The sequence below is a fragment of the Ursus americanus genome, chromosome 4 (genome assembly GCF_024610735.1).
Source record: "Ursus americanus isolate L20-20 chromosome 4, mUrsAme1.1.p, whole genome shotgun sequence".
Lineage (NCBI taxonomy): Eukaryota > Metazoa > Chordata > Mammalia > Carnivora > Ursidae > Ursus > Ursus americanus.
Window position 1 is genome coordinate 72,724,141 of NC_142130.1, and position 25,717 is coordinate 72,749,857.

The following is a 25,717-nucleotide window of genomic DNA, read 5'->3' on the forward strand; positions in this document are numbered from 1 at the left end:
AATTAGATTCTCCATGACTTCTCCCATTCATTTTGTGGTTAAAATCTTACAATATTAGCCTGAATTTCATCTCTGCCTGACACGTTTCAAGCAGTGAAGCAGATTAGTGCCTCAAAACACTTTATAGGGTTTCGTTATCAATCACGTTATGTTCCTAGTGACGCTTTCAGCAAAATTATCTTATTCGAATGAACTCTCATGGACTGAAGTAAACAAAGCTGTAGCCTACTGCTCTTGCATACTTTCCATTCATTTATTTCCTTTCTCTTTACTTAGACTTAAAGCACATGCCATAGAAAGAGCGCATGTTAAATATTCCTGGAGTGTCACAATATGTAATACAATAAAACAGATTACAACCCTACCTTTCTTTCACAGCAGTGGTGCCAAGCACAGGTACACCGGAGCAATCAATTTGTTCTGCAGACAGTAAGGCTTTCATAGAATACTAATGTAAAATCTCTTTTCTTTCTCCTTTGCTTTGACTCCCCAATGCCCGGGTCCCGACCAATACTAGGAGGAGGGCGGTATGTCTTCTGCTGAGATAACCACAACTACTAATCAAGTCTACGTGTACAAGGGCACAGGATTAAACCTCCACCAAGCTTGAGTCAGGGCTTGAGAGCAGCTAACACATGCACAGCACGGTCAAAATTAAACACACACACACACACACACACACACCCCTTGCACATGCCATGAAAATACAGATGTGCCTACGTCGGTGAACTAATTCATCACACTTTACCACTGATAGGTTTTTTTTTATTTTTTAAATTTTTTTATATCAGGAGCAGAAAATTACCTCCTGTTGGACTGGGGACTTAAGTCCAACAGTACCCAACAATAATTATGCTTTCCCAGAAATGAGAATCTTAATCAGTATTCTCTGCATTATACTGTTCAGTTTTTTCTAACATGGCATTTTTCTAAACTGGACTATCCAATACAGTTTACACGGACTTATACTTTCAAGTATTTACATAGGGTTAATGGACTCAGCAAAGATTAAGATTTTGCACTTGAAAAGGTAATAGTAGCTCACGTCTACTTCAAGAAAAGCCTGTGCATTACCAATAGTGAAAAGATGTCCAAAAGATTTTCATTTACCTTAAAGTTTTCATACTAAGTAAAACCACAAACTATTTAAAAAAAATATTTTCAGGTCTCAAAATTATTTAAAGAAAAATCTTTAACACTTTATAATTATGGTAGCATAGTGGTAATTTTGAGCTCATAAATTCAAAATACTGAGGTTACTTTCTATGAGGCATTTTTACTTGGCTTATTCTTCTTTTATTCCAAATGTGAAAAGGTATGCCAGTCACTGAGTAGGGTGATGACAGAAGTTGTTAAATATTTTTTAACAGCACATATTACCTCCTTTTACTTTGCCTGCCTTAATTTTCAAATAACTCCTGAAAAGTAGTGATAGTCAAGGGGCTACAAACTAAGCAATAATTAAGGACAAAACACTCTAGATAATCCAAGAAACTTAACAGGAGGCTTCCTAAACCAGTTCTATTTTCAGGTACACAAATGCTTTAACACTGCTAAAAAAACGTGTCGTATTCTGCACTCTTTTCTTAAAAAAAAAAAAAACCAAAAAACGCAGCAGGAACAATTAAGAAATACTAGGGCCTTCAACGAAGTATTGCAATAATGTTTAATCGATACTGATGCATTTGTCCTTGACACACTGACCATGTCATCAGGCTACTGTCATGTGATATCATGTCATTTCCCCACCTGGCTCATGACCTTGTCCTCTAAATGACCTAAAGCTTCCCTCAAGTAGCAGGAGGCCCCTCCCCGCTGTCTCAGCAAGGTCGAATGGGTCAGCGTGTCCTCATCTATAATCCACCACCATTTGTCAGCAGGGAGGCTGGAGGAGGCAGGCTTGCTACAAGGGGAGAATGCCCAATTAGGCAGCTGTCACACAAAGCATAGGCTGCAAAATTATCCCCTGTCAAAAGAAAGAGCAGCTGCGGGTGCCAATTACAGCAACCTTTCAACCCTTTAGGTACTGGAAACTACACAGAAGTAAATGAAGAACAATTAGTGATAACAAATCGATGAATTAGGACAGTGAATTAGAAATCACTAGCAGGTGAGCCTGGGTCACACATGACATAAGGGCATACCAGACTCCAGGCAAGGGCAGGGATGTGCAGAATCACACCGACCATTTTCTTGCATATAGATTCTCCTTCTGGCATTTTGTTTTTGCAAACCTAAAATCCTTTAAAATACCCAGAACCTCAAAGTCCACATACCTTTTTACTTTTCATGGAAGACCCAAATGAATTGTTTCTTGACTAGAAGAAAATCCTTCAGAACAGTAAGTCTAGTTAACTCTAAATTGTTCTTATATAATCGATCGTGTTATTCCCCTCAAACTTAAATTTAAGTGTGGCCCACAAAACCTAAAATATCAGTTCAAATAATCACACTTAAAGTGTTACCCACCTTCACCAAGTATTTGCCCTGATGCTACTTTCCTCACACTCACAGGGAAGCATCTCCAAGAAAGCAACGGGGTACGAATTCTGAGAAAACTGTGATGCTATTATCACTGCGTTGATGTGAAATTTCTGTTCACGGTGTGATTCTGTGTATATAACTGCAATGTGTGCTTCTGTATATGAACTGTATTTAAAAAATCAACTAGAAATTACTCAGGTTATTCTGCTCCTACAGAGGTGATATGCATTAAGTCTCAAGCGTAGAAAGCCAATTCACTTGGACTCTGTCCAAGGAATGTCTTTGGTAGTCAGCACCGGGAAGCAACAAAGAAGGACCAAATTGGGCCAATAAGCTCCACAAAGGAGAGGGAATCCAATATGGCTCAGTGTTTATGGACATGGCTTCATTGTGCCTCAAAAAAGTTGCGTCTATTCAGAAACAACTTTCTGAAAGTCCATTTTAAACTAACACTACGTTTTTTTTTTCCTTATGAGAGAGCAAGTATCTTCCTATACTGATTCTCTGAGAGTTGAGAAACCTGAAAGATCTGTGCTGTTATTTCTGAAGAAGCAGGGACAAGCTGCTCAACTAGAATTCTAAATCACAAATGGGCAAAAGTGAGGGAGACAAGGTGAGGCAATAAAAAGCCCTTCGCTCATCCCCTCCAACACATTATAAATAAATCACAGTTGCCAGAGGGAAAAGTTCATAATTCCCAGCTCCTCAATCACATCATTTGATAAAATTTCCAGGAGAGAACTGTCATGGGACAAAAACTGCTCCATTAAAAGTTTATCCAAGAATTTGATTCATAAATTATGTTTCACCTTGTTAAAAAATGGGCATTTACCCATTTTTTTATTAGAACACAACCTTCTAAAGTCAAACATGAGAATTCAAAGAAAGAAATGGCAAGTAGACTGGAATGAAGGAGTTAATGCCTTTAGAATTCAGCTTCCATCATACATGGGTGACTATCTCTTTAAATAATTTAAATCCTCTCCATCAACTACAAAGCTGTTTTGAAGCCATTTAGCTTTGTTCTTTACATGTGTTCTAATTAAGAAATGACCTTGTCATCACACACACCATAAATCCGGGATTATTTCCTACAGCAAAAAATTCACAGAGTCCCCAAAAAAAAGAAAAAGAGGGGGAAAAAAAGACTTCTTCCTCAGTTCCTCACTAGAGGAAGTTGTTGGTTGGCTAAACGCTGAAGCAGTTTCACCGCATAATTTTTTTTTGTTGTTGAATGTCACAGGGCGGGTTAGTGTGACCTTGAGCTGCCATCAGCAGCACAGCAAGGGTCGAGATGCCTGCGGGCGCCCTTGTACTGGATTTGCAAGACAAAAACCTTCAAACTGGCTGAAGGACATCTTAAATCTCTTCAAAGGTTTTCCGAACTAATCTGGGCTGCTCTTAGCAGGATCTGTGCCAGTGTGAGAGGCAAAATTAAAAACAAGGTCTTTGACAGGATGTTGTCTCCTCTTAACCCTTCCCAAGCAGAACAGAACAAATCACGAGCTTTCTGGAGAGACGGTTTACCTAGAAGCATTCTTTCATAACAAATTATGTAAGCAAGCAATCACAAAGGATGGGGCAGCTATTAGTCCTCAAAACTAAACCTCCCATTGCACTTATTAAAGAATTTAGGTCAGTTTTCTTCTTGCCCATATTTTAGTGTAGTGAATGTAAAACTTAAAGCTCTTATTTGTTAGCTCTTAGATTTGCAGAACAGTCATAGGTTAGGAATAAGGAAACATTTCCATCAACGTTAATCTCTAGAATTTGCTTTTTTTTTTTTTAAGAATAAGCTTCTAGCTGGTGAAGTCGCAAACTTCATGCATATTACATACAGCTTACTAAAATTACAACAGGTAAAGAAAATTACATCATACATTTACAAATTTCTTATATCTAACATGATGGATACACTGCTAAGAGAGGAAAAAATCAGAATAGTGAAAATGAACATACATAAAACAAAGCAATGTCAGGCTTGTTACAAAAAATCAGTATGACACGCTGTTACTGCGTTGTAGTACTTCCAAGGCATGAATGGAGAGAATAGTGTCAATGCCAGCAGAGGGTGTGAGTCTTCCCTGGCAATGCTCTCAAAGTTTAATTTAGTAGCTATGCTCCCAATAGTTCAAGGGAACAAACACTGTAACACTGATGTTAGGATATTGCATTTTAAGTATCTCTCCATCGGCAACATGTTTGTCGTCATCAGATATAAGGTATACTTATATTAGTTATTATACTCTTTAGTTATAAAGAGTATTTAGTCAAAGACACAGAATTTATTAAGGTTCAATAGGTTTCAAATTATGCCCTTAAAAAAAAACACTAAGTAAATTCAAGATTAGCTGAGTAACAACCACACTTTCACTTACTTAAATTCTGATACACTTTTCTGAAGATGGGATAGAAAAACGGTAAAGTAATACGTAGTAAGCAGATAACATATGAGAGTGAACCGTACATGTGAATTTCTTCTTTGGTGCCTGTGCTAAAGGAGACAAGAGGATATACCACGCTAAATGCTACGGCTGAAGTCTGTAAAAAAAGTACTCTAGGAACGCAGTCAGCAGGAACTAGGTTTTCAGTTCACAGGTACATGTGCCCTAGGTGGTGGGCAGTGATGGTTAAAAAACAAGGAAGGGCTGGCCAGGGAGAAGAGAATGGCGCCACTCTAGGTTACATAAATAGCACTCAAAGTCAGGGAAGAGCTGAGCGTGATACAGGAAGGGGGTGGTCCAATGTGACCAGAGATTAAGCTGAAAACGCAATTGGGACCAAGGACTTTGAATCAAGGCCATGCCAGGAGCTAGCCTTTATCTGGTGGGCAGTGGAAGGTTTACAGGCAATGGTATGATTAAATGCATGTCAAAAACAAAAACAGAAGTTGTAGAGTTGTTGATGGCTTGGAGGGGAGAAATAGAGATGAATTAGTGCAGAGAAGAAAACATGGTCAAAATAAGGCAGGGGGCAGGAACGCTGAAGAAAAAGATAACTGAAAAACAATAAAGGCTGGTCTGAATATTTAGAAAGCAATTTACAGAACATAAATAGTGCTGTAAAAAAAGGGTATTTTTAATAGCAAATTCATTAAGTCAAAAAATAATGAAAATAATTATTGTATCTCACGCCTACGTTTGTACGTTTGTAAATCACCTTGTTGACATGATTTGTACTAAGTTTCAAGAAAACTAAGAATTTCTATAGAAGTAAGTAACAAAGAGAATCAGAATCTGTTGGAGATTTGAATTTTATACATTTCAAATAACAATCTTCATTAAGTATCAGGTAAGGATTTTTGCTTATTAAGGCAGCAATATGTACCTTTTCAGAATAGCATGAAGGCATATTTCCCTTGGCTATAAGAGAGAGGTGTCTGGCTTAAATCATAATGTGGTTGATGAGGCTACCACTTTATGAAGAGTTTCATCAACACTAATAAGCATAAAATTAACTCAGCAAACATTTATTGAGTATGTACTACGTTTAGAACTCAGAATTAAAAAATAAAAAGTCCCCAACATTCTATCAGCTTTGTGCTTCTAGTGTATCACTTATAATAAGTCCCTAAATTATAGTTCACACCATGACACCATTACACAATAAAAAGCCTATTAGTAAAAAGAATATTGAGTTGTCAGGGAATTAGGTCTCAACTAGCAGCCATCTTGGTATTCCCATGCAGCTGACAAGGTACACAAAGAAATCCCAGAACTCTCCGGGAAGACCCAGTACCTACGCAATTTGAAGAGAGTCGTCAAATACTCTAGAGACTGACTGTCCTGCTAAGACCTCAGAAAGAATTTAACAGAGTATCAGCCAAGGTAAGAGGGTAGGGAGTAAAAAAGAACAGGAGTCACTAGGGCCAAGAAACTATCTGCCAGAGAGCAGACTGTACTCAGAAAAGGAAAGCCAGCATCAGGGATCAGGTTGAGGCAAGTGGAGGGGAAGGTCAAACAAAGGAGAGAAGAAGAAAGATTCTGAAGGGAGTGTTTCTCACTTCCCTGAAGAAGAAGTAAACTTTACTCTGTGAACTCATTAAGAAATGACCAAATCTCCAAACCCTCTGGAGGAAGAATTATCATCACAGGAGATATATCTGGAGGTTTGCAAGTCATAAAAAGGTCTAGCAATTGAAAGCCAGTGTAGTGATAGGGCACAACTAGAAATGACCTTCCCAAGTATCTACAAATAGAATGACTTCTTGAGTAAGCATCTCCATCCCACCGGTAATAGGTTCCAGCACATTCTATGTCTAGACATTAATATGGGGGGGGTAATATGATAAGACTTGCAGATACTAAAAACAACAACAACAACTTACTAACCTACAAACACAAAAGCTAGGATACATTATTGAAATAAAAATACAAAATACTCTGTTGGCAATTAGACAAGTAAATTCCGGTAAAGCAGAAGTCCTTAAAGCATGGTCCAAGGACCCCAAGAGTCTCCATGATCCATTTAGGAGGTGCATGAGGTCAAAACTACTTTCATAATACTAACCTGTTATCTGCTTTTTTGTCTCTCTCTCATGAGTGTATAATGGTGTTGTCCAGAGGCCATGCGATGTGTCATGGCTTATAGGCTAATGGCTAATGGAGTGTAGCCTTGTATATTCCTGTGTTTGAAAAATTTTCTCAGTTTTAACTTCTAATATGGTAAAATATTGGTTGATACGACCCTCATAAAGAAAAGCTCTCTTGGGTCCTCACTAATTTAAGAGTCCAAAGGGGTGCTGAGCCTGAAAAGTTTGAGAACTGCTGCTAGTCTACTATAGTAAGAGTCAAGAACTTCAATCTTGGTTTTCATCTTCAAACAAAATCTCTACTTTCTAATTTTCGAGAATTTATACTATAACTATGCCAGATAAATACTGCTGTCTATGCAGAAATGTCTCAAAGACCTGGGCAGGGGAAAGAATAAAAATGACCTTTTAAAAAAGAAAATTAGTTAACTAAAGACGATATGAACTATCTACCACCTTTGCATAGTCACTACTCTTCTGAATTCACCATGCCGGAAGTAACGAATCCACAAATACTTTAAAGGAAGTGGCTATGTGTTGAGAGCCGAAGACAGAAGGATAGCTAAGTGATAAACTGGCCCTTAGTGGGCTCACCCCCGTCAGGAGAAATAAAATCCACAACATAGTGAGATACTAGGATAAGAAAAGGCATGCACGAAGTGAAAAGAGCATGGAAGGGCAGATTCTTGGGAAGAAGAGAGGCAGGGAACACGTTTGCTAGTGAAGGCACTCTGCCACAGAGGTGGCATGTGAACTGACAGCAAAAATCAAGGCTTTGCCAAGTGGAACAGAAGTTACAGAGAGCTCTGCAAGCAGGGGGAGGGGCATCAGTCCCAGAAGGAAGAGCAACAGCACACAGGATGTTTTAGAAACCTAAAGTTTCTAATAACAGATCTGTGAATTCTGTTCAAATAACAGAAATTGTAATTAAGAAGTTTTATAGAATCTGATAATGTATTTTGGTATCAGTTGAATTCAATGATGAAGAATGTGGACTTGTAATTTGTAGGCTGTTTTCTTAATTTCCAACCTCTCATAGATGGCAGCTTTTGCAAAATATAATAAAAGTAATTTGTTAAAAAATATGAACTAAAATGAAAACTGGTCCTTCACCACAGGTATTTCAAGAACCTTAGAGAACAAGCTGCAAGATGGTGGGATGGAGGAAGGATGACAACTGGAGATAAAAGCTTCAAGCTAGAGCTTGCATAGGTTGTACTATCAATACCTATTTTGTTTTAGAAAGAGAGAGAGGATGCATGAGTGCACATGCCTGCATGGGGTCGGGGGGGTGCAAGGCAGAAGGAGAGGGAGAGAGAGAATCTTAAGTAGGCTCCATGCCCAGTGCGGGAGCCCGTCCAGGGGCTAATCTCACGACCCCGGGACCATGACCTGAGCTGAAATCAAGAGTCAGACACTCGGGAGGAGTTAAGATGGCGGAGGAGTAGGAGACACCGTTTTCAGCCGGTCCCTCGAGTGGAGCTGGATAGGTACCAGACCAGCCTAAACAACCACGGAACCAGCCTGAGACGCAGGAAGATACATCTGGATCTCTACAAATGAACATCTCCAGCGCTGAGTATTGAGGTACGAAGCGGGGAGCCATGAAACTGTGCACAGATATCGGAAGATAAACGGAAGGGGGAGGGAGCCGCCGCGTTCGGGCGCCGGGAAGCGGTAGCCACTTGCATGGGGAGCGGGCGGGGCTCACGGTCGGCACCCGCAAAACAGCAGACTGAGACCGTGAGCCGGGTGCGCGCGCCACCAGGCATCTCGCGGAACCCCGGAATCCCGGTGCGCTCACTGGATCCAGACTGAGACCGGGAGCTTCCGGAGCGCGCGTGGGCGGCTGGCGGCATTAGAAACACAAAGGACAGAGACGCGCCGGCCCTGGAAGTGAGGGCTGGGACGCCGGGTGTGGGGCGCACATCCCGGGACGCTGCAGGGTTGAGCAGCACCAACAGAGACAGAGTTAAAGTGGCCAGAACATTAGTAGAGAACGGGCCGCGATCCCTCTGTTCCGTGACAGAGGCTGAAATTTGGCCGCTGCTGCTCTGACTCTCAGAAGAGGCACAGCAAACCGCCAGGGAAAGCCGCCAGAGAACAAAAGCCTGGAAATACCGGCTCAGAGAGTGCCCATCCCCATCCCCCTCACAGGGGACACGGAGACTCTACCCAAACATGGCTGCCTGAGTATCGGCGCGGCAGGCCCCTCCCCCAGAACACAGAAGGCAGGCTGAAAAATCAAGAAGCCCACAACCTGGACGCCTGGGTGGCGCCGTCATTGAGCGCCTGCCTTCGGCTTAGGGCGTGATCCCAGCGTTCCGGAAAGGAGTCCGTCATCGGGCTCCTCCGCTGGGAGCCTGCTTCTTCCTCTCCCACTCCCCTGCTTCTGTTCCCTCTCTCGCTGGTTGGCTGCCACATAAATAAATAAATAAATAAAATCTTTAAAGAAGAAGCCCACATCCCTAAGATCCCTATAAAACAAGGGGCACGGCCTGGGACCCAGTCAATAATTTGGGCTCTGGACAACCCCGCAACCTCTCTTCATCAGAATGACAAGAAGGAGAAGCCCCCCCCAGCAAAGAAAAGACAGTGAGACTGTGGCCTCTGCCACAGAAATAATGGATATGGATGTAACCAAATTATCAGAAATGGAATTCAGAGTAAGGATGGTCAAAATGATGAGTAGAATTGAAAAAAGTATAAACGAAAAGGTTACTGAGAATATAGAATCCCTAAGGACAGAAATGAGAGCAAATCTGACAGAAATTAAAAATTCTATGGGCCAAATGCAGGCAAAACTAGAGGCTCTGACAGCCAGGGTCGCAGAAGCAGAGGAAAGGGTTAGTGAATTGGAGGATGGGTTAATAGAGGAAAAAATGAAAATAGAAGATGGTCTTAAAAAAATCCACGCCCACGAATGTAGGTTACGGGAGATTACTGACTCAATGAAACGATCCAATGTTAGAATCATCGGCATCCCCGAGGGGGTGGAGAAAAACAGAGGTCTAGAAGAGATATTTGAACAAATTGTAGCTGAAAACTTCCCTAATCTAGCAAGGGAAACAAACATTCGTGTCCAAGAAGCAGAGAGGACCCCTCCCAAGCTCAACCACGACAAACCTACACCACGTCACGTCATAGTGCATTTCGCAAATATTAGATGCAAGGATACAGTATTGAAAGCGGCCAGGGCAAAGAAATTTCTCACGTACCAAGGCAAAAGCATCAGAATTACGTCAGACCTGTCTACACAGACCTGGAATGAGAGAAAGGATTGGGGGAGCATATTTAAAGCTCTTTCAGAGAAAAACATGCAGCCAAGGATCCTTTATCCAGCAAGGCTGTCATTCAGAATTGATGGAGAAATAAAGACATTTCAGAATCGCCAGTCACTAACCAATTTTGTAACTACGAAACCAGCCCTACAGGAGATATTACGGGGGGTTCTATAAAAGTAAAAAGGCCCCAAGAGTGATACAGAACAGAAAGTCACAGCCAATACAAACAAAGACTTTACTGGCAACAAGGCAACATTAAAATCATATCTCTCAGTAATCAGTCTTAATGTAAATGGTTTGAACCATCCCATAAAACGCCACAGGGTTGCAGATTGGATAAAAAGAAATGACCCATCCATTTGCTGTCTACAAGAGACTCATTTCAAACCAAAAGATGCACTCAGACTGAGAGTAAGGGGATGGAGTACCATCTTTCACGCAAATGGTCCTCAAAAGAAAGCTGGGGTAGCAATTCTCATATCAGATAAATTGGATTTTAAACTACAGACTATAGTTAGAGACGCAGAAGGGCACTATATTATTCTTAAGGGAAGTATTCAACAAGTGGATATGACAATTATAAATATATATGCCCCCAACAGGGGAGCAGCAAGATACACAAGCCAACTCTTATCCAGAATAAAGAGACATATAAATGAAAATACATTAATAGTAGGGGACCTCAACACTCCACTATGAGAAATAGACAGAACACCCTGGCAAACACTAAGCAAAGAATCAAAGGCTTTGAATGCCATACTCGACGAGTTGGACCTCATAGATATATATAGAACACTACACCCCAGAACCAAAGAATACTCATTCTATTCTAATGTCCATGGAACATTCTCAAGAATAGACCATGTTCTGGGACACAAAACAGGTCTCAACCGATACCAAAAGATTGAAATTATCCCCTGCATATTCTCAGACCACAACGCTCTGAAATTGGAACTCAACCACAAGGAAAAATTTGGAAGAAACTCAAACACTTGGAGACTAAGAGCCATACTGCTCAGGAATGACTCGATAAACCAGGAAATCAAAAATCAAATTAAACAATTTATGGAGACCAATGAGAATGAAAATACAACAGTCCAAAACCTATGGGATACTGCAAAGGCAGTCCTAAGGGGGAAATACATAGCCATCCAAGCCTCACTCAAAAGAATAGAAAAATCTAAAATGCAGTTTTTATATTCTCACCTCAAGAAGCTGGAACAGCAACAGAGGGACAGGCCTAATCCACGCACGAGGAAGCAGTTGACCAAAATTAGAGCTGAAATCAATCAAGCAGAAACCAGAAGTACAGTAGAGCAGATCAACAGGACTAGAAGCTGGTTCTTTGAGAGAATCAATAAAATTGACAGACCACTGGCAAGACTTATCCAAAAGAAAAGAGAAAGGACCCAGATTATTAAAATTATGAATGAAAAAGGAGAGGTCACGACGAGCACCATTGAAATTGGAAGGATTATTAGAAATTTTTATCAACAGCTATATGCCAATAAACTAAGCAATCTGGAAGAGATGGAATCCTTCCTGGAAACCTATAAACTACCAAGATTGAAACCGGAAGAAATTGATTCCTTAAACAGGCCAATTAATTATGAAGAAATTGAGTCAGTGATAAACAACCTTCCAAATAACAAAACTCCAGGCCCGGATGGTTTTCCTGGGGAATTCTACCAAACATTCAAGGAAGAAATAATACCTATTCTCCTAAAGCTATTTCAAAAAATAGAAACAGAAGGAAAGCTACCAAACTCATTCTATGAGGCCAATATTACCTTGATCCCCAAACCAGGCAAAGACCCCATCAAAAAGGAGAATTACAGACCGATTTCCCTAATGAATATGGACGCCAAAATCCTCAACAAGATACTTGCTAATAGAATCCAACAGTACATTAAAAGGATTATCCATCACGATCAAGTGGGATTCATACCTGGGATGCAAGCGTGGTTCAATATTCGCAAATCAATCAGCGTGATACATCATATCAACAAGAAAAGACTCAGGAACCATATGATCCTCTCAATCGATGCTGAAAAAGCATTTGACAAAATACAGCATCCTTTCCTGATTAAAACCCTTCAGAGTGTAGGAATAGAAGGTACATTTCTCAATCTCATAAAAGCCATCTATGAAAAGCCTACTGCAAATATTATTCTCAATGGAGAAAAGCTGGAAGCCTTTCCCTTAAGATCAGGAACTCGACAAGGATGCCCACTCTCGCCACTATTATTCAACATAGTACTAGAAGTCCTTGCAACAGCAATCAGACGACAAAAAGGGATCAAAGGTATTCAAATTGGCAAAGAAGAAGTCAAAATGTCTCTCTTTGCAGATGACATGATACTCTATATGGAAAACCCAAAAGAAGCAACTCCCAAATTATTAGAAGTTATAGAGCAATTCAGTAACGTGGCAGGATACAAAATAAATGCTCAGAAATCAGTTGCATTTCTATACACGAATAACGAGACCGAAGAAAGAGAAATTAGGGAATCCATCCCATTTACAATAGCACCAAAAACCATAGGTTACCTTGGAATTAACTTAACCAGAGACGTAAAGGACCTATATTCTAGAAACTATAAATCACTCTTGAAAGACATTGAGGAAGACATAAAAAGATGGAAAGATATTCCATGCTCATGGATCGGAAGAATTAACATAGTTAAAATGTCCATGCTACCCAGAGCAATCTACACTTTCAATGCTATCCCGATCAAAATACCAAGGACATTTTTCAAAGAACTGGAACAAACAGTCCTTAAATTTGTATGGAAACAGAAAAGGCCCCGAATCTCCAAGGAACTGTTGAAAAGGAAAAACAAAGCTGGGGGCATCACAATGCCGGATTTCGAGCTGTACTACAAAGCTGTGATCACAAAGACAGCATGGTACTGGCACAAAAACAGACACATAGACCAATGGAACAGAATAGAGAGCCCAGAAATGGACCCTCGGCTCTTTGGGCAACTAATATTTGATAAAGCAGGAAAAAACATCCGGTGGGAAAAAGACAGTCTCTTCAATAAATGGTGCTGGGAAAATTGGACAGCTACATGCAAAAGAATGAAACTTGACCACTATCTCACACCATACACAAAAATAAACTCCAAATGGATGAAAGACCTCAATGTGAGACAGGAATCTATCAAAATTCTAGAGGAGAACATAGGCAACAACCTCTACGACATCGGCCAAAGCAACCTTTTTCATGACACATCCCCAAAGGCAAGAGAAACAAAAGATAAAATGAATTTATGGGACTTCATCAAGATTAAAAGTTTCTGCACAGCCAAGGAAACAGTCAGAAAAACTAAGAGGCAGCCCACGGAATGGGAGAATATATTTGCAAATGACACTACAGATAAAGGACTGGTATCCAAGATCTACAAAGAACTTCTCAAACTCAATACACGAGAAACAAATAAACAAATCAAAAAATGGGCAGAAGATATGAATAGACACTTTTCCAATGAAGATATACAAATGGCTAACAGACACATGAAAAAATGTTCAAAATCATTAGCCATCAAGGAAATTCAAATCAAAACCACACTGAGATACCACCTTACGCCAGTTAGAATGGCAAAAATAGACAAGGCAAGAAACAACAATTGTTGGAGAGGATGTGGAGAAAGGGGATCCCTCCTACATTGTTGGTGGGAATGCCAGTTGGTACAGCCACTCTGGAAAACAGTGTGGAGGTCCCTTAAAAAGTTAAAAATTGAGCTACCCTATGATCCAGCCATTGCACTACTGGGTATTTACCCCAAAGATACAGACGTAGTGAAGAGAAGGGCCATATGCACCCCAATGTTCATAGCAGCAATGTCCACAATAGCTAAATCGTGGAAGGAGCCGAGATGCCCTTCAACAGATGACTGGATTAAGAAGTTGTGGTCCATATATACAATGGAATATTACTCTGCTATCAGAAAGAACGAGTTCTCAACATTTGCTACAACATGGACAGCACTGGAGGAGATAATGCTAAGTGAAATAAGTCAAGCAGAGAAAGACAACTATCATATGATTTCTCTCATCTATGGAACATAAGAACTAGGATGATCAGTAGGGGAAGAAAGGGATAAAGAAAGGGGGGGGTAATCAGAAGGGGGAATGAAACATGAGAGACTATGGACTATGAGAAACAAACTGAGGACTTCAGAGGGGAGGGGGGTGGGGGAATGGGATAGACCGGTGATGGGTAGTAAGGAGGGCACGTATTGCATGGTGCACTGGGTGTTATACACAACTAATGAATCATCGAGCCTTACATCGGAAACCGGGGATGTACTGTATGGTGATTAACATAATATAATAAAAAATCATTAAAAAAAAAAAAAAAAGAGTCAGACACTCAACCGACCAAGCCACCCAGGTGCCCCATCAATAATCTTTCTGTAAGTAAACGCAAAAAATAAATAAATAAATGGGGTTTGAAAATTCTAGTATATTTCTAATCGAGAATGAGGAAATTATGGTTATCTAAATAAAATGCATAAGCTGTACTGTTAGCATCGCACTAATTTCAGATGTGCAAACTGCAGGCCATGTGGCTGAAGGACAAGCACAGCAGAGAAGCAAGGAGAATATCAGGTTCACTACAGTTATTTTAAGTGAAAAAGACCAGGGTCTCAGTAAGAAAAGAAAGTGAATGGACACTCTTATCAGACATTTTAAAATTATTTTAATTATTTCATTTGAAACCTTTCATGGGAGAGAAAAAAACTGAGTTGACATGGAGGCTTGGTATAGTGGGGAAGGTATAGTGGGGAATTTTCCTTTCAAAATGATGTCAGTTGTATCAATTAACGTACTAAGTAAAAAGCCTTTAAAAAAGTCAATTCTTTAATGACACCAAGTTCAGCAAAATGTTAATTATATTAACGTTTCCCATTGTTAACAGTGAATTAAGATTAAGGAAGGCCTGTTACTTTCCTATGGCCCTTAAGCTATTGGGATCACTGAATTACTTTGTCAGAGAAGTAACAGAAGCAAATTCAAAGTTTTAGGAAAATGTGGTGGTTGTGGAGACAAAGGCGTAAGTAAGGAGGCTTCCAGCACAAGCATTCCAGGTAAGAAATGCACTCCGAGACAAGGTGCTGGCTATGGGAAAGGAAATTAAAGAGTGGGTAGAAGCAATGTTGGAAATTAATGCTTCATTTTAACCCATCATCCAAATTTTCTTGTCCAGGTTGTCCACAAAGTAAGGGAAACATCAGCTGAGAAAACCAAGATACTTTATGGGAATTAATTCCAAATAAAATAAGTCACCTAGATTCTGGATTGATCTTAGCTTCACCAGTACCACGTTTTCAACTGATTACCTCGTGTAGGAGTTTAAACACTTTTTCAAATATTTCAAATATTTCTTTCCTTTTTTTTCTTTTTTTAAGTAGGCTCCATGCTGGGCATGGAGGGGGTCTTGAACTCAGGACCCTGAGATCAAGACCTGAGCTAAGATCAAGAGTCAGATGCTTAACTGACTGAGCCACCCAGGTGCCTCTCAAAGTGTTATTTCTTAATTAAAAACATTACTTTAGGAAATGTTGTACTTTAAGAAATGTTGTATAAAGTTTGGGGAAGGCATTCCATGTAGATGATTAGACTCACTTTACCAACCTGGTGACCCAATCCGTTAGAACGAGCTGAATCACTGGCGGTCGTCTCTTCATACAGATACTTCTATATCTGATAGGAAAGTTTGAGCACTTAAAACGTGTGTTGAAATAGTTACGTGTGTTGAAATAGTTATCAACAAAGTAATTGAACTAGAAAAACCACACGTGTTAAAGAACTCTTCCAGTTAGAACTCTTGAGATATAATAAAAACTCCACAATTAGTGAGAAAATGAGTATATTCAAGTGTTTAAGCTAAACTGATTTAGTCAATTACCTAATTCTACCTGAGATAGTTAGTTTTTTATAGTATCAATATTTGCCAAAATCAGCTAATAAATGTTGCACTCTGAAATAAACAGAGCACAGAAAGTATATGGAGTCCTAAAAAACACAAAAAAGGGTGATTTTATTGTATTAGTTATATGGGATGACTACTTTCTTTTCAAAAAGAGGAGCTGACAAGTGAGCAAAGGAAATCTGGCCTAAGGCACTGAGAAGCTTTATAAACACTTCATGCTTTATATGGTTTGCAATATTCATTTAATCAAATTCTTCTCCTTTTTTCCTAATCACTCTCTTTGGCCGCTCGTTCAGGACATCACTCTACTTAAAAATATGGTGTACCACGGTGCCTGCATGGCTAAGTGGGTTAAGCATCCAACTCTTGATTTTGGCTCAGGTCATGATCTCGGGGTTGTGAGACTGAGCCCCAAGTAGGGCTCCTGTGCTGGGCATGGAGTCTGCTTGAGATTCTCTCTCCCCCTCTCCCTTTTTTCCTCCCCCTACTCTCTCCCTCTCAAAATAAATAAATAAATAAATAAATAAATAAATAAATAAATAAATAAATAAATAAAAATAAATAAATAAATAAATAAAAATAAAAATAAAAAAGTGACCTGTTTTTGGAGTGTAGCTGTATGACAGCCAAACTATAGTAAGACCTCATGGAATATATTAATTCGGAGTCTTCAACTGTTTTCTATCAAATACTAGTGTATATAAGGCCCTCCTTTCGGAAACTGAGAACCCGATGGCTGGTTAATGGAATGCCTACTGAAAAGATATATTATATCATGACAGCTTCTCCAAATTTATTTGACTATGGACTCTCATTCAAAACATAATTTAGAAAATATACACTTAACATATTCACTTTTAAATCTTGAAAAAAATTTAAATACACATAAGTAGTAATCACATGAATAGCTCATTTTTATATGCTTTCAAAACTATTCATTGTACATTCTAAATAATCTGTCTTTTCTATCTGGGAGAAAGATCTAAATTTGATCATTTTTCAAGGACAACTTATTGGCTATGTAAATTTGCCAGCTGGCTATCTATGATTTATTTATCCAACTGTCACAAGTGGTGGTTGGTACTTGGGAAAACAAGGGCGTTGACAAATTAAGAACAACAACAAACTAATTATATCTTGCGGGTCACAAGAATATGCATGATTATAATTTTCATTTTAATGAAATTAAAAGTTGGGAATTGGGGGCCAGTAACAACTATGCTCCTCAAATATAAAATATATTTTATATATTTTAAATATAAAATATAAAATATAAAAATATAAAATCTCAAATATAAAAACAGATTTCAGACTATCAGTCATTAACACATAATTATACCTGAATGAAAGAACGCAGCATTTAAGAAATAAAAGTCTGGTTGATTTAAAAAATCTCAATTTAGGGGAAAAAATAATACGTGAATATGTGATGAATGACTAGCAACCGAATAATTATCAGTAATTGTAATTTTTATTAAATAAATAAGATGTTTTAAAGATCTGCTTGCTTAAATTACAAGAAACAATAAACAAAATGATTAAAATAAGATGTAGGTAGAATGATTAAATAACTTCATCACTAGGTTTTCTGAATATAGTCAGAAGAGTGAAGAAAAAGGAATTTGTATTATCACTGTGCCAACAACATGACACCTAAGATAAAGAATTTGGCCCAAAGTTGCCAACCCCCTTTAGAACCATAAGGATCCATTAAAACACCGTGAATTTTAGGATATCCTATCTGCTTTCTTCTAACAAGAGTTTTCAGCTAGCTAATTGAAAGTGAACTCTTCACAACTAATTATGAGCACAATAATTAATCACTATGTCCTTTCCCAGTTTACTTGGAGTGCTTCTCTGCCAGGCGTAAGCAGCACAAAGTCCAAGAGCTTAAGACATGACAAATTGATTTAGGTTGTAGCTATACTAGATAACAGGAGTGTTAATCCAAGTAGAATTAACCACTCACCCATCTCTTTCTGTTGTACTGCCCACCTACTTGTGTTAATTTAATCAGACTATTTTATCACTTCTCAGAAATGCTAATGTACTATTTGCCCTATAAGAGGAAACCATTTTATATAATTCAAAAAGTAATCACTGACTTAGAGTATAATAAACCCACAATAACCAAACATGCTTCTATTTTTCCTCAAAACAATAATTAACTTTTTATCTAAAATCAGATTGCTATTTCAGGTTTTATATTAACTGTCCATTTTCTCTGGTTTTTGGTAAAAACAAATTAAGTATCATCAACACAAACACTATTTCTGATTTCAAGCTTCCCATTCCCCCTTTCCAGAAGTAATCTACACCTCTGAATTCTGGAGAGTATTTTTTGTGTCTTTTCTTATGGCATTTAAGCTCTTTCTACTGCTTGATGAAATTTATTTATCTATACTTATCGTTTCTCTGTACCTTAAGATTGTATCTTATTCACTTTTTTTGTTTTAAACCACACTGTGCCTAATGAAATGATTTGCACAGATAACACACAAAACATAAATCTGGTGATTACAAGCTAATTTATCACTAAGAAAGGATTCTCCAAAATATGTTAAAATCACCATGATAATATAAAAATATTCTCACCATCTGTTTCTGAGGTTTGTCTCTGTTTTCTGAGAAAGGAAATGGAGAAGGCTGTTGAAAAGTAGCTCTGTCATCCGGAGTCTTCAGATTCCCCTTCGGTCTAGTGTGCACCTGAGGAAAAGGAAAACCAGATTCTGGAATATCTTTTGTGACATTCTGTAAACTTTCTCCAGTTATCTTTGCTTGTTCAAGTTCATTGTAGAAGTAGCCATTTAACAGAGAAATATGGTTTTATGAAATATGAACCATTCATTAAAGGAAACTATGTAACTTTCGCTTTCTAGATGATACATTTGCTCAAAGTAGATGTTTCAAGACAACAAACTGTGAATAAGGTTTATAGTTGCTAGGATGTGCTTATTAACCTCTCTTAAGTCCAAATTTCTGTCAAATTAATCCAATTAAGTTACATCTAGAAATTCTAAATTCTCCCAAAGGTATAGAAAGAAAGAAAGAAAGAAAGAAAGAAAGAAAGAAAGAAAGAAAGAAAGAAGAGAGAGAGAGAGAGAGAAAAAGAAAGAAAGGAAAGAAACTAAAAAGGAAAGAGGAAGAATAGTTTTTTCATATTAAGCTTTTTTTCTGTTACAAAATACTACCTATGTAACCTTGTAGCACAAAACTGATGATAAATATCAAATGCCTTATGTCCACAGACAGACTTGTCCACCAATCTCCAAAGCAGCTTTATGTTAAACAGCCAAAAACTGGAAACAACTCAAATGCCTATCAGTAGGTAAAGGAATTACGGTATACCCATACAACAGCATATTTACTACTCAGCACCAAAAAAGGATGCACGACTGATACAAGCAACAGCATGGATGAGTTTCAAAATAATTATGCTGAGGGCAAGAAGCCAGACAAAAAGGAACACACAGTGTGTCATTCCATTTGCATAAAACTGTAGAAAATGCAAAGTAATCCACAGGGAAAGAAAACATTTTGGTGGTTACCTGGGGATAGAGGGGTGGGAAGGTGCTGGAAGGAGGGATTACAAAAGGACATTACCTTAACTGTGGCAACGGTTTCATGCGTGTATACATATTCAAAATTGATCAAACTGTAAACCTTAAACGTGTCCAGTTTATTAGATGTCAGTTATAACTCAATAAAGCTATAAAATATTAAACTTCTTAAAATGTCGCATTCCCCTTGATGTAGCAATTCCAAGTCTAGGATTTATCCTAATGAGAAAAAAAGCGAGGATATATACAAGTGTTTAGCCATAAGGATGTGATAATATACACTGTTACTAATAGTAAAAAAAATGTGAAAACAGTCATTAAATGTCAAAATAACAAGTTTGAGACAAGTTTAATAAATTCTGGTATATTATGTGGTGGGATACTATGTAGCCACTAACATAAAAAATTATAGTTTATCATTCCATATAATATATATTAAGTGATAAAAGTAGGAAACAGAGCATTATGTTCAGTATAGCTGAATTTGTTTCAAAAGTATATGAAAATAAATGTAGCAATTATTTCTGCATTTAGAGGTAATTTTTATTTTTCCTCTTTGCTGATTTATATTTCCTAGTTTCTTTATAATAAACATGTATTACTTTGGTAATAAATAAAACAAATTAAAGGCTGAAAATACCAACAGTCCACAACTGTCCACTCCCTGGTACAAGTCAAACACTCCTCAGAGGTCGTGCACATTGCAGAGCTCTGAGCCATCACGTCACCTCCACCAGTGACCTACCAAACAGTCGTGAGAAAAGGGCAGGTCTGACAGGATAAACTGGAGTCATAATTAGTAAGCTACGTGCTTTACAAAGCGCTTTCATGGACATGACCTCATTTGATCTTCATAACTCAGTGAAACGAGCAGAGAAGGCATTATCCCATTTTATAGAGGGGAAACAGACAATGAGCAGGGCCAGTTAGGTGTCATGTCCCAAAATTACAAATCTTGGATTTAAATTGAGCCTTGACTATAAATTCTGATAGGAATTCTAAGAGGAATAGGGAACAATCACTTCTGATTATTTATAACTAGAAGGCAGTGATTTATACATGAATTTAAAAATAACCGTATTTGCAATCGTATTAGCATTCCTATTAGAATCTGCTGGGGGCCCGCAGGGATTTCCTAGATCGCCAGGGCCCAACCCCAGAGGCTATATACCCTGGCAACCCCATCCTGCCCCTTGTCAACATTACCTACTAAAGCAATGAAATTCAAGCAGAATTCAATCATTTAGTTTTCAGTTGCATTTCTTTCCCTCTTGCGGAAGAAAAACAAAAGTATTGCCCTTTATTTTAAAGCGGGTAAAAGAAAGTAACAATAACTATATTTATGAATGCTACAAAGAGTGACTTACAAGTTGATGTCAAGAGATCTAACTTAATAGTGTTTTGAAATAGCACCTTTGGGGGCCAAATCTTTTTTGGGACATGTGCAGACAAGAAACGGTCTTCAAACCACTCTAAGTATATTCAGCGAAGAAAACGACCAACTCCTCACAAAAATATCAGTAAACATCTTCAGAGGCACATTATTAACAAGCTGGTCAGCATCTGCTAATGAAGCCTTGAAGCATAAGGAACCCTTACAACTAGCACTCCTACCAACACCCCCACGACTGCCAGGGACTTAAAAGGTAATTAACGGTAGCCCTTGTTTTCTGGGCACTTACTGTGTATCAGACCCTCCACTAACCTCTTTTTTTTTTTTTTTTAAAGATTTTATTTATTTATTTGACAGAGTTAGAGACAGCCAGCGAGAGAGGGAACACAAGCAGGGGGAGTGGGAGAGGAAGAAGCAGGCTCATAGCGGAGGAGCCTGATGTGGGGCTCGATCCCAGAACGCCGGGATCACGCCCTGAGCCGAAGGCAGATGCTTAACCGCTGTGCCACCCAGGTGCCCCTCCACTAACCTCTTTATATACATGATCTTTAAAACAAAACCCTATGAGATGACTATTATCAACCCCACTTTCTAGATGGGAAACCTGAGTTTAGTTGCCCCAAATCATAAAACCAGTAAAGCTTACAGTGGAATTCAAACTCTGGTATATTTTTCACTTGCAACAAAGATGGGGCCTTGGCAGTTCTCTGAACAGACATCTGACTTTTCTCTAGTGTAACCCACCTACGATGGTCTCAGTTCAGGTAGTACAAAATACTTAGCAATGGTATATGAAGTTTATGAGTCCATACGTTCCCTGTAAAGAGAAAAATATCCAGAGGCCACAATTTGTGTCTGATATTCTGCCACATTCCAGAATGGGTGGTCTCTATTAAAGCATTGTTTTAATGCTTTCGAGCTGACATGATCACATAAAAGATAAATTAAAAGAATATTTAAATAAAAGTTAGCAAAAAGATAATATTAAGGAAACTACTCCCATAGATTAATATCTTAGAACTGTCTTATATTAATAAATGAGTAAATTAGTCTTAAACCCAAGTCAGTGGAACTGAATTTGCCAGATGTTTTGGATCATGAAGACAGGAAGCATTTCCATGAATAAGAAAGTATTTAAATAACTGTTATAGTTATAGAAATGCAATATTTCTGTAGAATATTATGCAATCATCAAAATATATAATTTCAAATAATATTTAATGACAGATATGGTAAAATGAATGCGATACTAAGAAAGCAAGACACTCAACCATCTATCTGTTAAGCTGAACAAATTTTAGGGGCCAGGCTCTATTCTAGGTGTTAGAATTATAAAGTGAAGAAGACAAGTACAATCCCAGGTGCTGAACTACCCTTCACTGTATTCTTTGCCTGATTAGGACCTTCAGGTTGTTAGAGATCAGTTTTAATGCCATTTCCTCAGAGAAGCTTGTCCTCATCACTTTACATAAAGTAGCTTCCCCCCTACCTCTTCTTTTGTTTAAACTCTTTATTTTGTTTTCTGTTTCCCTGATTTTCTTTTATCTGTGTCTACTGAGATACCCAGGAGGTTCTTGTCCTTTCATTCTATTAATAAGGTATATTACGTAATTGTTTCAGTGTGAAAACAACCCTTCCTTTCTGAGACAAACACCTATATTAACACCATACTTAATGGTGAAAGACTGAATGCTCTGCCCTACTGCCCTATAATGCTGGTAAAAAGGCAAGAGGTCTGCTCTGGACACCACTATTTAACATTGTACCGGAGAGTTTACTCCCCGCAGTAAGGCCAGAAATAGAAAGACATCACATAGATTGGAAAAGAAAATGTTAAAACTCTTTGCAGGCAACATTATCTTCTATGCAGGTAATTCTAAGAAGTCTAAAAAAAAAGCTACTAAAAAAGCTTAGAAAGGTTGCAGAATATATATAATGGAATATTATTCAGCCATAAGAAAGAATGAAATCTTGCCATCTGCAATGACACGGATGAGCTAGAGAGTATAATGGTAAGTGAAATAAGTCAGTCAGAGAAAGACAAATACCATATGACCTCACTCATATGTGGACTTTAAGAAACAAAACAAGCGAGTAAGGAAAAAAAAAAAAAGAGAGGGAGATAGGGACAAGTCAAGAAACAGACTCTTAACTATGGAGAACAAACTGAGAGTTACCAGAGGGGAGGTCAATGGGGGGATGGGTGAAATAGGTGATGGGGATTAAGGAGTGCACTTGTCGTGATGAACATGGGTGATGTATAGAATCGCTGAATTACTACGCTGTACACTTGAAACTAATATAACACTGTATGTTAACTATTCTGGAATTAAAATTAAAAATATAAAATCTTAGCCAAAAAAAAAAGGCAAGTCTCCCCAAACTGATCTATCAAAATCCCACCATGCCTTTTTTTTTGTAGAAATTGATTCTAAGATATATATATGAAATTGACTCTAAGATATATATGAAAGATATATACATCTTTATTTATATCTAAATAAGGGTTTAGAATATCCAAACAATTCTGAAAAAGAAGAGTAAAGCTTTAGGACTTACACTACCTAACTTCAAACCTTACCATAAAGCTATAATAACCAACACAGTGTGATATTGGCATAAAGACAGACATAAGATAATGAAATAGGGTAGAGCCCAGAATAAACTCTCACATTCATGGTCATTTGAATTTTAACAAATGATGCTGGAACAGGTCGATAATCACATACAAAAACAGACAAGCAAAAATGTTTCACAACATACAAAAATAGTAACTTAAAATGGACCAGAGCTGGAATTACAGAACTAAAACTTCAAAACTTCTAGGAGGCATAGGAAAAAATCTTGTAACTTTAGGTTAGGGAAAGTATTCTTAAATATGACAACAAAGGCTCAGTTCGTTAAAAAAACAAACAAGAAAAATGGAAAAACTGGACTTCATCAAATGCTTTGAAAGACATAATTTAGATAAAAGACAAGCCCCAGAATAAGAGAAAGTATTTGCAAATCATACACCTGATAAAGAAATGGTATCTAACATATTAAAACCCTCAGATCTGAAGAATAAGAGGATAAAACACTTTTTTAAAATGGGCTAAAGATATGAAGACATTTCACCTAAGATACATGAATGTTTAGTAAACATACAAAAAGATGCTCATCATCATTACCTAAGAGAGAAATGCAAATAAAACCACGAGATTCCACTAAACAACTCACTAGAAGAGCTATAATTATTTTTAAAATTGAAAAATCCAAAGTTTGGGAGGATAGGGAGAAATTGCAACCCTCATACACTGCTGATGAGAATATAAAATGGAAAACAGGTTGGCAGTTTCTTAACAGCACACTCATATACTTAACGACATGACCCAGCAATCTCACCCCTGGGTATCTAACCAAGAAAAATGAAAACATATGTCATTTGTATGCAAATGATCATAGCAGCATCAATCATAATAGCCAAAAACTGTAAGCAACCTAGATACCCATCAACAGGTAAAGGGATAAGCATAAAGTAGTAACCAAAAAAAAAAAAAAAAGTTATTAATTCATACAACAAGGATAAACCTAAAAAACATAATGCTTAGTGAAGGAAGCTAGATATAAAAGATATATTTATATGATTCCACTTATATGTAAAATGTCTAGAAAAGCCAAAATTAATTAGAGAGAAGCAGATATCTCCTGGGATAGAGGAAGGGAACAGAAATTGACTGCAACAAGCATCAAGGAACCCTTTGGGGTGATGAAAATGTTCTACAACTGGACCGTGGTGATGGCTGCACATCTAAATAAACTGACTCAAAATCATCATATTGAATGCTCAGAAAGGGTGAATTGTGTAGTATGTAAACTATATCTCAGTCAGGCTATAAAAAATAAAAAGGATATATTTTACATAGACCCATAAATTGCTTTAAAATGAATCCGATGTTAAAATAAATTGCCATTTCTCCTATTACTTAAAATAATAATCTTAACTAAAGATAAACCTCATGTATAACAATTAGTCTTTGGAGAACGCAAAAGTAGTTTTAAGATGACTGTTCATCTCTCTCACATATCGTTGGTGGAAGGGTAAAATGGTACAACCGCTAAGGAGAACAGTCTGGCAGTTCCTTAAAAGTTAAACACAGAATTACCATATGACCCAGAAATTCTAACCCCTAGGTATAAATAGAAGAGAAATGAAAACTTATGTCCATATAAAAATCTGTATATGCATGCTCATAACTGCATTATTCATAATAGCCAAAAACGGGAAACAGTCTAGGTGTCTATCAAAAGATGAATGCGTAAACAAAATGTGATACATTCAACGAGAAAATATTATCCAGCCAAAAAAGGGGATGAGGTATTGATACAGGCTACAACACAGATGAATCTTGGAAATTATTATACTGAGTGAAAGAAGCCAGTCACAAAAAAATATGTACTGTATGATTCCATTTATGTGAAATGTCCAGAACAGGCAAATTCAGAAACAGAAAATAGATTTGTAACTGCCTGGGGGTTGGGAGT

At 37.9% G+C, this 25,717-nt stretch overlaps 1 protein-coding gene across 8 annotated transcripts in view; it reads right to left on the reverse strand.

The window, feature by feature from the left end:
• NRIP1 (nuclear receptor interacting protein 1) overlaps positions 1 to 25,717 on the reverse strand; it is a 101,084-nt gene that overhangs the window by 35,300 nt on the left and 40,067 nt on the right. For 7 of the 8 annotated variants that reach the window (XM_087861729.1, XM_045785446.2, XM_087861733.1 and 4 more), the window contains one exon: positions 18,836 to 18,946. The gene's annotated coding sequence lies outside the window, so the exon portion shown is untranslated. Of the gene's footprint in view, positions 1 to 18,835; positions 18,947 to 19,843; positions 20,020 to 25,717 lie in introns of all 8 variants that reach the window. The other variant, XM_087861732.1, reaches the window with a different exon arrangement.